The sequence below is a fragment of the Bombina bombina genome, chromosome 4 (genome assembly GCF_027579735.1).
Source record: "Bombina bombina isolate aBomBom1 chromosome 4, aBomBom1.pri, whole genome shotgun sequence".
In the NCBI taxonomy this organism is placed as follows: domain Eukaryota; kingdom Metazoa; phylum Chordata; class Amphibia; order Anura; family Bombinatoridae; genus Bombina; species Bombina bombina.
In genome coordinates, this window is record NC_069502.1 from 75,846,669 (window position 1) to 75,864,412 (window position 17,744).

The window sequence follows — 17,744 nt, forward strand, 5'->3', positions numbered from 1 at the left end:
TGGCTGATTGGATCAACCAATCGGATTGAACTTGATTCTGATTGGCTGATTCCATCAGCCAATCAGAATATTCCTACCTTAATTCCGATTGGCTGATAGAATCCTATCAGCCAATCGGAATTCGAGGGACGCCATCTTGGATGACGTCCCTTAAAGGAACCGTCATTCGTCGGGAGACGCCGGAAGAAGAGGATGGATCCGCGTCGGCTGATTCAAGATGGACCCGCTCCGCACCGGATGGAAGAAGATCGAAGATGCCGCTTGGAGAAGATGTTTGCCGGTCCGGATGTCCTCTTCTTGCCGGATAGGAGGAAGACTTTGGAGCCTCTTCTGGACCTCTTCAGCACCGGATGCCAGGACGGATCGGTGATACTTGGATGGTGAAGACAAGGTAGGAAGATCTTCAGGGGCTTAGTGTTAGGTTTATTTAAGGGGGGTTTGGGTTAGATTAGGGGTATGTGGGTGGTGGGTTGTAATGTTGGGGGGGGGTATTGTATGTTTTTTTTTACAGGCAAAAGAGCTGATTTTCTTGGGGCATGCCCCGCAAAGGGCCCTGTTCAGGGCTGGTAAGGTAAAAGAGCTTTTAACTCTATTAATTTAGAATAGGGTAGGGATTTTTTTTATTTTGGGGGTCTTTGTTATTTTATTAGGGGGCTTAGAGTAGGTGTAATTAGTTTAAAATTGTTGTAATATTTTTCTTATGTTTGTAAATATTTTTTTATTTTTTGTAACTTAGTTCTTTTTTATTTTTTGTACTTTAGTTAGTTTATGTAATTGTAGTTATTTGTAGCAATTGTATTTAATTTATTTATTGATAGTGTAGTGTTGGTTAATTGTAGGTAATTGTAGGTATTTTATTTAATTAATTTATTGATAGGGTAGTGTTAGGTTTAATTATAACTTAGGTTAGGATTTATTTTACAGGTAATTTTGTTATTATTTTAACTAGGTAACTATTAAATAGTTCTTAACTATTTAATAGCTATTGTACCTGGTTAAAATAATTACCAAGTTGCCTGTAAAATAAATATTAATCCTAAAATAGCTACAATATAATTATTATTTATATTGTAGCTATATTAGGGTTTATTTTACAGGTAAGTATTTAGCTTTAAATAGGAATCATTTATTTAATAAGAGTTAATTTATTTCGTTAGATTTAAATTATATTTAACTTAGGGGGGTGTTAGTGTTAGGGTTAGACTTAGCTTTAGGGGTTAATACATTTATTAGAAAAGCGGTGAGCTCCGGTCGGCAGATTAGGGGTTAATAATTGAAGTTAGGTGTCGGCGATGTTAGGGAGGGCAGATTAGGGGTTAATACTATTTATGATAGGGTTAGTGAGGCGGATTAGGGGTTAATAACTTTATTATAGTAGCGCTCAGGTCCTCTCGGCAGATTAGGGGTTAATAAGTGTAGGCAGGTGTCGGCGACGTTGTGGGGGGCAGATTAGGGGTTAATAAATATAATATAGGGGTCGGCGGTGTTAGGGGCAGCAGATTAGGGGTACATAAGGATAACGTAGGTGGCGGCGCTTTGCGGTCGGCAGATTAGGGGTTAATTATTGTAAGTAGCTGGCGGCGACGTTGAGGGGGGCAGGTTAGGGGTTAATAAATATAATACAGGGGTCGGCGGTGTTAGGGGCAGCAGATTAGGGGTACATAAGGATAACGTAGGTGGCGGTCGGCAGATTAGGGGTTAAAAAAATGTAATCGAGTTGCGGCGATGTGGGGGGACCTCGGTTTAGGGGTGCATAGGTAGTTTATGGGTGTTAGTGTACTTTAGGGTACAGTAGTTAAGAGCTTTATGAACCGGCGTTAGCCCAGAAAGCTCTTAACTCCTGCTATTTTCCTGCGGCTGGAGTTTTGTCGTTAGAGCTCTAACGCTCACTTCAGAAACAACTCTAAATACCGGCGTTAGGAAGATCCCATTGAAAAGATAGGATACGCAATTGACGTAAGGGGATCTGCGGTATGGAAAAGTCGCGGCTGAAAAGTGAGCGTTAGACCCTTTAATCACTGACTCCAAATACCGGCGGTAGCCTAAAACCAGCGTTAGGAGCCTCTAACGCTGGTTTTCACGGCTAACGCCGAACTCTAAATCTAGGCCATGGTTTGGTTATATATTAGATATGCGATTTATATATCTTTTGTATTGAAGAAGCAATCGTTATTTTACCTTGGATACAAATATTGCCTCTACCATTCAAGTGGAGCCTTACTGTAAACTCCCCAGATGATCATATGTATCATAACCTGAGAAGATTGCGTTTTAGAAGATCATGAGGAGCCAGAGCACCTAGACAGGAGGTCTTGGGGCAGGCAGGTTATTGACTAAGGCCTAGATTTGGAGTTTGGCGTTAGCCATGAAAACCAGCGTTAGAGGCTCCTAACGCGGGTTTCTTACGGACTCCGGTATTTAGAGTTCAGTTACCGACACTCAAAAAACACCTAACGCTCAAATTTCTACCGACACCTCAGAACCAGTAGTAAACATATACCGACAAAAAAAACATCCACGAATCACAAAACAAATATTACACAAAGTACACTTACACTCATACAAACACGACACTATATTTAATTTTCATATTTAATAATTTTTCATCAAAATACAAAGGATTAAAGTTGCGAGATCTCGGGTGTTAGAAAAAAAACAACACAAATCCATTTTCCCATTGACTTACATTGACACATGGGAAAAGACCCTCATATACCTACATCTAACTAATAACATTATCACAAACATACACTCATCGATGCATACAAACAATATACACCACATGACAAACACAAAATATTTATTTATCACAAAAAGAACACGATTTAGTTACTTTTTCACAAAAGCTCATGACGTCATTCACTTTACGAGGAAAACCAGTCTTAGAAAAAAAAAAAGAACAAATTTTAGAGCCTCCATTGACTTCTATTGGGAAGACGTGCTCGTGCACGCGAAACCCTCATTTCCCTAACGCACGCAAATAGCGTAGACAGAAAAACTCCAAATACCAGCGCTAGAAAAGACATGATTTCATGCGTTAGACACAGCTATGATAAATAGATCAAGAAATGACTATTTCCCTATGGTGGATTTATGGATTTTACTGTTTGTTTGAATATTCACAACACTATTAAATTGTTTCAGACTTTTATATTACATCAACTACAAATCAACATCACTAGTAACAAAATTTTTGTTTTAAAAATATTACATTTAAACGGACACAAAAATAATGTCAACTTTTCAGGATTCACAAACACTACACAATGGGAAACAATTCTCATTTACCTTTATTATTGCATTTCAGTTATTCAACTCATATGCTTGCAGCAACAGCATATCTACATAGGCTTAACACATGATCACTCATGGATGCACATACATTACTTTTAACATTCACTCATACATGTGCATTCAAATGATGGGGGAAAACACATTACATTCTCTCTAGGAATCACAAAACAGAACATATGGATTTTACTGTACTTTTAACATCATGATTCCATCACCAGAAACCATTAGGAATTACGTACAACAAGAACATCAGTACACCAGATTACAGATGTCACTTTATGGGAAGGAACAACAATGCCAGACCGCTATATAGAAGTCAGCATATGTGGGACACAATCACAATATATACGTATATGTACATAACACGCATCACCCATCACGCAACCACAAAGCACACATTTAGATTTTATTCAGCACATAATAACAATGTAGTCAAATACAACAACACAATGAGGATTTCAGAACTACATAGGCAGGTTAATAATATCATGACGTCATTAGAAGATTCAACCATACACATCACAGATTCACCACTGTACCGCCCCTTTCGGAACTTTAACACTCAATACTACAATACAATATATACGTAAACAACAGTTTGGAACAGCATTATTAAGGCGATTTCAATGGGACAATTAATAAATATTGTCAGATCGCAAATCACTTATATATATAATACTACAGATGACAGCCGGAAGTTCTTCAGTATTAGTGCGATTTTAATGGGACGCATACAATATTGACATCTTGGCAATCACTTATATATACAATACTACAGATGACAGCCGGAAGTTATTCAGTATTAGTGCGATTTGAAAGGGACGCATACAATATTGACATCTCGGCAATCACTTATATATACAATACTACAGATGACAGCCGGAAGTTATTCAGCATTAGTGCGATTTGAAAGGGACGCATACAATATTGACTGCTCGGCAATCACTTATATATACAATACTACAGATGGCAGACGGGAAGTTCGGAATTATTATTGCAATTTTAAAGGGACGCATACAGTATTGACAGCTCGGCAATCACTTATATATACAATACTACAGATGGCAGACGGGAAGTTCGGAATTATTATTGCGATTTTAAAGGGACGCATACAATATTGACAGCTCGGCAATCACTTATATATACAATACTACAGATGGCAGACGGGAAGTTCGGAATTATTATTGCGATTTTAAAGGGACGCATACAATATTGACTGCTTGGCAATCACTCATATATATACAATACTACAGATGGCAGATGTTACTTTATCGTTTACAAACAATATTGCAGCAAAATTGATCGATCACATTCGATGCACATTATACACAACTATGCACTTTCATTCATGTTAGCCTGGACATGTGCTTGTTACTATAAGATCGCGTTTAAGAAATATTTATTACGCATATGATCAAACATTACAAACATGCACTGTATGTGTGATATTTGACACTTTCACATTGAGATTCATTGTTGGAAAATAACATTTCAGCAAACAACAAATAAACGCCCACTGTGAAAGCATTCGCGCCGCTCACATACAAACAGGTGAATACAATCAGCAATCATTACAAACTCACTACCATTGGACTAATTGTACTATAAATCCCCCAAACAACATGGCCAATGCATCACTTGTGATCCACATCAGATCAAGTGCTTACCGGGGGGCGGAGCCTGGCTGCAGCTAAGATGGCTGCGTAACTCCGGTGCTCTGCAAAGAAGGGCTCTTAAAACAATGACCTGAAGGAGCTAACCTGAGCTACCACAACTAATTTTACATCCTAAAGCAGGCTAAACACTAAAGGCATCTACCGATCGCTGCATATCACCTCTCACTGGTGTATAAGAGACCGCAGGACACTTTGCAGCATGTGGGACACCACGCTACTTTTCAGACTACTACACGCTGCTTGAGACATATCGGACTACCACCAGCTTATTAAGACATAACGGCAATATCCTTGATCTCATCTCACCACACTAACCACCTCTACCTGGTCCCTGAGGACAGGTCACCGCAATCGCCGTGGAAGTGAGACCGAAAACCACCGATATAAGCAGGGCTCTGTGAATGGCGGTGGCCATCTTGGTAACGCCGCTCCGATAACTCAGGTAACCCTGACACACTCCACAAGTACACAGTGCCTTAACCTAATACTTAATCACCTTAAAATAGCCTGCGGACTACCATACACTTCCTATAAACCAAAAAGAGGGACAAAATAAGGCACCACAATACCCGCCATAATAACTGCGGCCTAATTTGCTTAAGTGGAAAGGACAAGATCGTCATTACAAAGAAGGGCCTTTCACACACACAGCTACAGGGACTGCTAGACGATATACCACCTATAACCCACATAAGACCTATAACAGCTGCCTGTTAACTTTCGACTTTTATTGAGGATAAGCGTCCCCCTGCTCCCACGCCATCTATTACATGGGAGAGAGAGAGGGGAGATCAAAATATAAACTTTAATACAGTCTGAGAATTACCACTAACTTCTCCAAGAACTTCTTTATGCAGTATATACGGAACCTGTCTGTGCTGAGAAGAATTTAGAAGCATTCATAACTACAACTGCTTATAGATTGCTGTGTCCTTTAGCAGTCTGACTGCACTTTACCTAACTAACACGTAAAAACAACAAACAACTAGAAGCAGGGTGATTGCAGACAGTGCACATTAGATATACTGAAAGGTGCTGCAGATAGTCTACGTAAGACCACATTCACATCCTTCACTATCTTCTATATCAGAGCTGAATAACCCCTGCTCCTTGTGAAAAATTATTGCCTCCTATAACTAATCTTATAATGATGGCGGCTAGAAGACATACCAAACCTGAAAAAGCCCTGAAGCATGCATCAACAAAATCTCATACTGTATCATCCTTTTTTGCTACAGAACACTCCCTGTCTCCCAATCTCTCTCAAAACAAACATACTTCTACACCAAACATAGAAGAACCTACAACGGAGCTCTCAGCCTCACCTAAACTACCTGACAATATTCCTACATCACTCCTATCTCAATTCGCAACGAAACAAGAGATTTCTTCGATTTTCCGGACATGTTTGAGCGAAGAACTACTAGAAATGAAACAGGACCTGCACAATTTAGGTTCTAGAGTTGACATGCTGGAAGCGGAGACTGAGGAGGTGAGAGAAGATATCCATAGAATTGAGGATAGAACTACAACACATCAGGAAACAATCACCACATTAATGGATAAGATTGACGACCTTGAAAATAGGAGTAGGAGGAAAAACCTGAGGCTACGAGGCATTCCAGAGTCTATCTTACCGAAGGACTTTCATGAATATTTACAATCGTTATTTACCTCCATCAAAGACTCCGCTTACCCAAACGACATACTATGGGTAAGAGCTCACAGGGCATTAAGGCCTAAACCTCCTGATAGCACCCCTCCCAGGGACATCATTATCAGATTTAAAAATTTCCTTGAAAAAGAGATGCTGCTTAACCAAGCCCGTAGACATCAGCCTGTCAAGTTTAGAGGAAACGTGATACAGTTTTATCAGGACCTTTCTGCCAGAACCCTGCAGATAAGGAAAGAATTTTCCCCGCTCACATCCTTACTCAGGAATAAGAAAATCCCCTACAGGTGGGGTTTCCCTGTTCATCTTATGGTGATCCATAATGACAAACGTTACACCTGCCATACACCTGAAGACACTTCAGCCTTCTGCAGGGATCTAGGCATAGAACAACCTACTATGGACCCCTCCGATCTACCCACTACTCAAACATCATACAAAAGACCACAATCCAACCTACCACGATGGCAAACCAAAGGGACACGCAAAGCACCCGAAGCAAAACAAGGCAAGGTCCGCAAGACCACACCACTCCAGAAACCTTCTCCACACCCTGATTCGGATGAAGATTGAGTTTAAGCCCTACACTTAGAATGGTTAACCAAATTCTGCTTGGTTTTCTTTTTCTCTTTTGAGGGTTTTATTTATTGTTTCCTCTCCTCTTATTGGATCTTTATGGACATCCCCACTGACTGGGTGGAACTGGGAAGGTGAGAGAGACATGGTCAGGTAATATTAAAGACATTTGAAATACTAATATAGTCTCTTTTCCCTCCCCTCCGCCCTCCCTCAATGTACTTGCAATCCCCTTTCTCCTTCTCCTTCTCTCTTTCTTTTGTCGAGATCACTTATAGTACTGTGTTACCTCAGGTCACTCTTATACAGCTAGTCATCACTTCCCAGTTTTCGTTCCATGACAGACCCACTAACCCAAATGTGGTGACTTGCTGGAATAGCGTCAACATAATAAATAAGAGACCCATTCTTTCATATAGTACCCCCACAAAGGACTGGAACTCTAATTTATGTCTATTACTAGACTTAGAGTCATGTTTGTATTGTTTGTATTGTTGTCTTTGTTACTGTTTTTTTTGTCAAAGTTTTCAGAATATGCTCTTACTGTGTATCATATTATTTTCTCCAGAAGATGTGTAGGCTATGATAAGGTTTGTTCCCTTAGCGCAGAAACAACCCACCAACACTCCCAACACAGCTCCTATATAATATATAATACATTTACTCTCTCACACTTCTTTAAACACTAGACACATGGCTCATAGAAAAAATAAGGAACCATACCCTCTAATAATTTTATCACAAAATGCAAAAGGGTTAAACTCCCCAAGCAAACACTTCAAAGCACTTGCTGATTTAGCGAGGAGAGGGGCAGATATTATCTATCTACAGGAGACGCATTTTAAAAAACAAAACTATCCAAAATATCTAGGCCGAACATACACCCAACATTACCACAACACAGGCCCCACTAAAAAATGCAGAGTAAGCATTTTACTTAAGAAAACATTGCCCTTCACACTACTAAAGAAAATATCTGACAAGGAAGGCAGACTCCTGGGCTTGGTAGGTCTTCTATATGGTCAACCCATAACCCTAGTAAATATATACGCACCAAATTCCACTCCTAAACCATTCTTTGTCAACTTATTTTCCAAACTACTCGATTCCTCCAAAGGCCCAATCTACCTGGGTGGAGATTTCAACTTCCCAATTCAACCACAACTAGACTGTACTAATCCCCTTACTAGAGGAAATACCAAATTCCTAACATATTTCTGGAAGAACCTCAAAGTACACAACTTACATGATACATGGAGATACATACATCCAGAAACCAGGGATTACACATTTTATTCATACCCAAATAAATCATATAGTCGGATCGATTATATTTTCACTAACCAACTCGGCCTTTCCCAAATCACCAAATGCTCAATCACACCCACCCCATGGTCAGATCACAGTGCAGTTCAATTACATGTTAACTGGCCGGAACGCAGCACACATTATCACCACTGGACACTTGACGACACCCTACTGGGTGACACAGATAATGTCATGAAACTGAGCAAAACCCTGGAGGAATACTTTCTTCTTAATGTCCCCTCAACACCAAACCAATTTTCGGTTTGGGAGGCACACAAATGCTTCCTCAGAGGCGAACTTATCAAGATCAAATCTAAGATCAATAAGGTGAAACAACAAAAATACAAAGCCCTTACCACTAAACTCGCACATATCACCTTACAACACAAGCTCTCTCCAACAGATCCCTCTATCTTAGACGAAATAACAGCTACACGAAAGGCACTAGACGATTATTTACAGATAGAATACCATACCCTTAAACAGAAGACAAACAGCCTATTTCATTTTGAGGGGAATAGAGCAGGTAAATACTTAGCGAGATCACTCCGAAAAAGAAAACTTAAATCATACATTACTGAAATACACACACCAAATAAACCCCCTCAAAAAACTACCCCAGATATCCTAGAGGCCTTTCACACCTATTACTCAACTCTCTATAACATCCAACCCGAGTCGCCAGCAGACCAGCTTTCTGAAGCCACCCACAATTTTCTTCAAGAATGCCAACTCCCATCCATAAACGACACACAATTAAAAGATATCACCTCATATATTACCCCGCAAGAAATCATATACGCAATCCAGGAATTAAAAACAGGAAAAAGTCCAGGCCCCGATGGGCTCTCAGCTAAATACTACCAGACATTTAGAGACATTTTAGTACCCCATCTAACGAACTTATTTAAATCTATAATAGACGGAGCACAATTTCCCCCTCCCATGCTAGAGGCACATGTGGTGGTACTGCCCAAACCTGGCAAACCACCCACAACACCCTCCAACTTCAGACCCATATCATTGTTAAATTTAGACATCAAGCTATATGCGAAAATTTTGGCCACCCGACTGAACAGAGTCATCCCAGACCTCATCCATACTAATCAAGTGGGCTTTACCCCACGCAGAGAAGCCCGTGATAACACCATGAAAATAATAAATATTATAGAACATGCTAATACCCGCCATATCCCATCTATAGTCCTCTCACTTGATGCCGAAAAGGCGTTTGATCGTCTTAGCTGGCCTTTTCTTACTCAGACCCTGAAAAAATTTGGCTTCAATAATCAATTTATCCATATAATTTTTGCACTATATAATAACCCCAAGGCAAAAATAAAGCTGAACGACTCGTTATCTAACCCTTTTCACATTAACAATGGCACCAGACAGGGGTGTCCACTCTCCCCAACTTTATTTATTTTGGCAATGGAGACGCTAGCAACCCAAATCAGGACAATACCTCAGATTTCCGGAATTACCATAGGACAAAAAGAATATAAGGTCTCCCTATACGCAGACGATATCATACTTACTCTCACGAATCTCTCTACTTCTATTCCCTCCATAATGCATCTTTTTCAGAGATATGGAATGCTATCCAATTTCCGCATTAATAACACTAAATCAGAATACATTAACTTAAACTCTCCCCCTGAAGACCTAAATATATTACTAGTGCATAATTTTAAACACCAACCAAAGGCCTTAAAATACTTAGGGATCCTCATTACACCATTCCTGCAGGAGATAATTCCTTTAAACTTTAACCCTCTTAGAAACCACATCCAAACTACTCTATCCTCCTGGTCCAATAAACCAATCTCTTGGTTAGGACGGGTGAATGCCATTAAAATGGTTATACTTCCTAAAATCCTGTACATTTTACAGGCAATACCCAACCCCATTCCCGACTCTACTATCCACTCCTTACAGAAAATTATTAATTCATACATCTGGGGCCACAAGCGCCCTAGGATTGCCACGCAAACCTTATACCGCTCTAAATCAGAGGGGGGATTGGGAGTTCCCAATATACTTTTGTATCGTTATGCTACACTCATGACCAGAATAGTAGATTGGTGTAAACATGCCCGACATAAAGAGTGGGTGGGCTTGGAACATGTATCTACAGGAGAGATTCAATTGGGGGGTAGGTGTTGGCTCCCAATGGGACGGGATAAAGATACATTAGACCCTCCCATTTTAGTGAAGGAAACGCTGAATATATGGGGAAAAATCTTAAAAAATATAAATCCATTTCTACACCTTGCTCCCCTTTAACTCCCACCATAGGCAACCCCATATTCCCGTCTCAGCTTCCGATTCACTTCACCGACACTCCTAACTTAACTCAAATGATCCCACACTATTCCCTTACACGGGATAGCAAGTTAAAACCTAGAGAGGAAGTGTCTGAGATACTGGGACTATCCCTTAGGGATTGGCTCTCGTACCATCAACTTGTTCATTATTTCACAACACACATAGAGAAACGTAATTTGTCCAGACCATTAACACCATTTGAATCCTTATGCTACCTGCCCCTCCCGGACACGGGTATCCTTTCCATATCTTATAAATTATTGGTTGCAGACAGATCAACTCACCCCCCATCCTACACGATAAGCTGGGAGAAAGAGCTTAATGAACAACAAACACACATGAGCTCCTCCGCCTCATCCATGAACATAGCGGAAATGAACACAAAACTTCTCTGCAGATGGCACTATACCCCCGACAGATTGGGAAGGTTATTTCCACACACTAACTCCAATTGCTGGAGAGGTTGCACACAACGGGGCACATTCACTCACCTATGGTGGACCTGCCCGATTGCACAAGCATATTGGATAGACATTAGTAGGGAAATACAAATAGTGATAGGGACCTCTCTTCCATTCACACCTTGGACCTTCCTGTTTAACTATCTCCCACAGATAACATGTACACTAAGACTGAAACTAGCCACAATAATGATCAATACAGCCAAACGATATATTCCATATTATTGGAAACAGTCCACCCTACCATCTGTAAAATTCTGGCAAGAGAGGGTGTCCACGGCATTAGCATTGGAACAATACCATTATATAAAACTACGCAAATTAGAAGACTTTCTTTCCATCCGCCTTATATGGGAGGAGTATCTTCCCCCCCCCCCCCAAAAAAAGAACCCCCCAGCACTACTCGCACTTATTGACAGGTCTCGCACATACACAACCCACGGCAGAGCCCCCCGAGAATCTACGCTAGATAGAACTCAAACCCATCAAATTACACATTACCTTTTGTCTGATCCAATACATAGACCTTCTTACACTGTTCTTCATAGTTTCATAAATAATAGTTATAATTATAATGATAGCTATATTCTGAATTTGTCTGTTCTTTTTGTTTGTATTATTGAATGTTTTATTGGAGAGATGTCAAGTCGCATTACAGAGGAAAAGGACTGCGCCTAATAAAGAACTCTTTTCCACCTCAAAAAAAAAAAAAGATCAAGTGCTTACCTTGTTACGCTGTTTTGAAAGATGGATGACGATGACATGGTAGACGCTGCTGGTGCTGCTATTGGCGAACTAGCTGTTGGTCGAATCAGGCAGCCTCGGCGGCTCAGACTGAGATGAAGGGGTCATCTGGTTCGAGGTCCTCGTGTCTACAGGGTGAGACCCACCTTGGAAAACATGAGCGACTTTGAGGTTTATGATAAGTATCGGCTCGATTGCGAACAGCTCATTGGCCTTTTCGATCTTCTTAAACCTCATTTGGAGCCACGTATAAGAATAAGGACTGCTGTTCCCGCCATGAGTAAGATGCTAAGCTGTCTATACGTCCTGGCCTCCGGGAGTTTTCAATCCGGAGAACTGTACATGCATGGCCTTGCTCAAGGTACATTCTCTGGGGTGTTTGATAACTTTCTGGACGCCATGGTACGTATCAGTAAGCAATACATAGGATTCCCACAGAATGATGGTGATTGGAGGCGCCTGAAGCGGGAATTCTTTGATATTGCTCAATTGCCCAATGTCTTGGGAGCCATTGATTGTACCCACATTGCGCTGCGTGCTCCAATTGATGACTCGCCCTTCAGAAATCGCAAACATTTTCATAGCCTCAACGTGCAGTATGTTTGTGACGCACAGATGAGGATTATGCATGTGTGTGCGAATTTTGGAGGGGCTTGTCATGATGCCCGCATCCTCTCTCTGTCGTCCCTGTGGAGACAGTTTGAGGAAAGACAAATGCCCCCTGGTTATCTCGTTGGTGAGTATTTGTGCACAACATGGTTAATTAGTTTGACAATTGCCACTGTAGTTTTAAAATGTTAGCGTAATGTTCAGCTATAGGATGCAATTTAACCATATATTTTCCCCCCGCTAATGTCTACTTTTAGTTCAATGCAGATATGTAGCATGTCTTACCTTAAATGCTCAGATAGAGAATGTAATGTAACCATGTAGTTAGCATTTTACACAAGGCTTGATTTAGGAGAAATACGCATATGTAGCATGTCTTAGCTGAAATGGGAAGATATTAGCTAATGCAATTTAACCATGTCATTGTCTCTTTCCGCAAATGTCTTTTAGTTCAATGCAGATATGTAGCATGTCTTACCTTAAATGCTCAGATAGAGAATGTAATGTAACCATGTAGTTAGCATTTTACACAAGGCTTGATTTAGGAGAAATACGCATATGTAGCATGTCTTAGCTGAAATGGGAAGATATTAGCTAATGCAATTTAACCATGTCATTGTCTCTTTCCGCAAATGTCTTTTAGCTCAATGCAGATATGTAGCATGTCTTACCTTAAATGCTCAGATAGAGAATGTAATGTAACCATGTAGTTAGCATTTTACACAAGGCTTGATTTAGGAGAAATACGCATATGTAGCATGTCTTAGCTGAAATGGGAAGATATTAGCTAATGCAATTTAACCATGTCATTGTCTCTTTCCGCTAATGTCTTTTAGTTCAATGCAGATATGTAGCATGTCTTACCTTAAATGCTCAGATAGAGAATGTAATGTAACCATGTAGCTAGCATTTTACACAAGGCTTGATTTAGGAGAAATATGCATATGTAGCATGTCTTAGCTGAAATGGGAAGATATTAGCTAATGCAATTTAACCATGTCATTGTCTCTTTCCGCTAATGTCTTTTAGTTCAATGCAGATATGTAGCATGTCTTACCTTAAATGATCAGATAGAGAATGCAATGTAACCATGTAGTTAGCATTTTACACAAGGCTTGATTTAGGAGAAATACGCATATGTAGCATGTCTTAGCTGAAATGGGAAGATAGAGAATAATATTGAACTAGATATTTTAAATTTAAAATAAACATTTGTTAATGGATTATCGTGTACAAAACTTTTTATTGTACTACAAATACTATTTTGAGGATTCTGTTAGAATTATGTTCTGTTCATAATTTATAGGTGATTCTGGGTACATGAGCCGGCCTTGGCTCATTACCCCCTTGCGTAGCCCGACTGATGTGTCTGAGGAGCGCTACAATAGGGCTCATAAGAGAACCAGGGCAGTGGTTGAACGGATGTTCGGGCTCATGAAGATGAGGTTCAGGTGCCTGGACAGGTCGGGAGGAGCCCTCCAGTACAACCCAAAGAAGGTGGCTAAGATCGTTGTAGCCTGTAGCGTCCTGCATAATATTGCACAGCGGGCTGGGATGCTGCAGGCCGTCCGGCCGGACAGAAACCTCCTCAGAGATGAGGAGGATGATCCTGTTCTAGAGGGGCCATTCCGGGACGAGGGGCTCAATGTCAGAGCAGACATCATCAACCGCAACTTTAGACGGTAAAGAATAGAAGTTAGACTGGAGTATTATCAATAGATGTGAACTCTAGGGAAATGACAAGTAGAGAATTGTGCAAACATGTTAGGATTGTTCATCAAATGCTAAAAATGTGTTTCATTTATTAATATAGGTGATGCTCTGGCCATTGGGTCCTGTAGCGAGTCTTTGCCACCTGGTTTTTAAAGAGGACATCAGCTGGTAAGTATAAATGTCTGGACTGTTGCTGGCATGAATTGTACACAAATACATCATATGGCATACATTTTATAAACTAGTATTTAGTTTACACATTACTTAAAATGTAAATACTCAGAAAGGGATCCTCTAGCATGACTATGGTTCAATGTCACACATTAGAGGTTTGTTCTGCTCAATATGACTCATCTTCACACTTGATAGAACATAACACAAGATGCTACACAGTAAGCTAGTGACAGAAATTTCTTATGAAATGGGGGGTGGGAGAGGGCTACAGAAATGATTCACACACTTGTAGTAATTTTGAATAAACTTTTTATGCCATTAGGGAGCTGACTTAATCTAAAGACTGAAAGGGAAGAATTAGAAGCCTGACAGTGAAGATTGCCCAGACTGACAGTGGAAAAAGCCAAGATTGAAATTGAAGTATACCAATGGGATCATGTCTGGCATTATCTTTCAAATCTGCTGACCTTGAAAACCATACAAAGACATGTTCACATGGTAAGTGCCAACTATTTGATAGAATAAGGCTGTTGAGGCATCCTATTGGAGACACTTAGATGATTTTCAAATTTTTAGATGGTATTTCACAGTCCTCTATTTTTGAAATGATGAATAAGACACCTATTGAAGATCAACTGTTTACCCCTGAATTGACTTTCAAAGACCATGCATTATCCAGGTTGGTGTACCAATGCATGCTAGTTAAGAATCACAGGAAGAATGTTGAATATTAGTAGCTTACATACATTAGTCATATTTAGTTCTTAATTAGATATTTAGGGATCACAATCAGACACTTAGATGAATTTCTAATTTTTAGATGGGATTTCAGTCCTCTATTTTTGAAATGATGAATAAGACACCTATTGAAGATCAACTGTTTACCCCTGAATTGACTTTCAAAGACCATGCATTATCCAGGTTGGTGTACCAATGCATGCTAGTTAAGAATCACAGGAAGAATGTTGAATATTAGTAGCTTACATACATTAGTCATATTTAGTTCTTAATTAGATATTTAGGGATCACAATCAGACACTTAGATGAATTTCTAATTTTTAGATGGGATTTCAGTCCTCTATTTTTGAAATGATGAATAAGACACCTATTGAAGATCAACTGTTTACCCCTGAATTGACTTTCAAAGACCATGCATTATCCAGGTTGGTGTACCAATGCATGCTAGTTAAGAATCACAGGAAGAATGTTGATTATTGGTAGCTTACATACATTAGTCATACATATTTCATCATTAGATATTTAGGGATCACAATCAGAAAAAGGAATACATATTATAGTTGATATAGAGGTATTTGAATGGACATGAAATATGACATTTATGTTCAACATATATATTATTGAAATGTGATATACATTATTATGTATAATTAGAAAATCAGATTTTTTTATTTTTTTTTATTACACAATATAATGGGGGTTTTTTTTTAAATTTAATTAATAAATATCTTTAAAAAATGTTGAACAAAGTTAGAGCATAGACACAAGATTATTGTAAATGTATTTTATGAATCTTTGACTACGTGTGTATTAACTTTGTTAAAAAAAAAAAATTTAATTTCAGATTGGCATCTGATGACTTCCAGGAATATTTTTTTCTTTTTGGTTCAGAAACTATTAACTTTTAAAATGGTAATAATAAACATTTTAGTATTAAATACACTCTTTGGAACAGATTATAATAAATATCCATATAATCTGTCAATAAAAAACAATTTGACTCCCATGACTGGTAGTTGTCTATTTGACAAGCACATGCATAAGATCAAATAATGCATTAATTGTGGAAAATCCACTGATTCCGAGAATATTACATTAAACTATCTTTTTTAACATTCATTGGGGAGTGAGATCCATCGATGCTTTTCTTTTGAAATTCTTAGATGTTAAAATAATTTTGGATATGTAGTCAATTTCTCAAAAATTATTTGTTTTCACTTTTAAGAAGGGGAAGTGGTTCAATTACATTAAAGTGACAGTGTTGTTGAATGTAAAATTAATTTTATAAGATCTTGTATCTTCCTTAGGTATCTCAAAACATTATTTGCTAAATTATTTTAATTTTTACATTTATAAATGTTAGGTCATTTAACTTGATATTTTTCATAAGCTAGTTATTGAATGGCAGGTTAATCGATTTGATTTTCTAGTGGAGTCATTTAACTATAGTTAATAATATTATGTAGTTTTTAAAATCTTACCTCTTGGGTTAGACATCACATATCTATATATAATTCTCATTCCCCTTTAGTTTATTTTGACAATGTTAAATCAACATTACAAATGTTTTTGTCCTTAAAGGGACATTCACAAAGTATATTGTGTATTGATTTTTAAATAATTCATAAAATAATTTAAACATATTTAGAAAGTACTATAGAATTACATTCAGTCTTTAAATATACTTTGAAAAAAAAACCCATCAATGCACATATCTTAGTCAATTACATAAGGTATCTATGTGCAACCAACAATCAGCATCAAAATAGCCTATGTAGATATGTATTTAATCCAAAAATATATATAATTACAATCTAATGATTGAATACCAAAACATATTAAGTTGTTCAAATATTATAATCTTATCCAAAATGCATACATAACATATAGCTTAATGTCCCTCTAAGCTGAAGACTCCGAAATACCTCCTTTACAATATATATTTCAGTCAGTGTGTAAAACAATCCAGAAGTTAATCTAAATTTTATTTACTCATATGTTATACTAATTTATCAAAAGGAAGGTGCCTAGGTTTCTGATATTTCAAGCATTATTGTGAAATGTTTATTTAAAGGGACATGAACTAAAAATATACTTAAAGGGAGACAGTTAAAAAATTAATGATTTATACATTCTGAATGAGTATTCTATTTTAAGCAACTTTAAAAATTGTCTCATATTATGAATGCTCCTTGTGATGTTGCTATCATTACTTTAAAAATAATGCATTAAATAGATAATTTATTTGCTTCAGTACTCTGGACTGAACTTGGTTTTTTGTGGTGGATTAATTTATCCAACAATCATCAAGGACAACCCAAGTTTTTTGAAACAATTGTCCGTAATCTCAAATATCATTATTGATTTTCAAAGAAAGATAACAAGATAATTGTTAACTTTTGAGAATCGGATTAAATTATAACGTTGATTAACATTTCATGCTCAATCTGA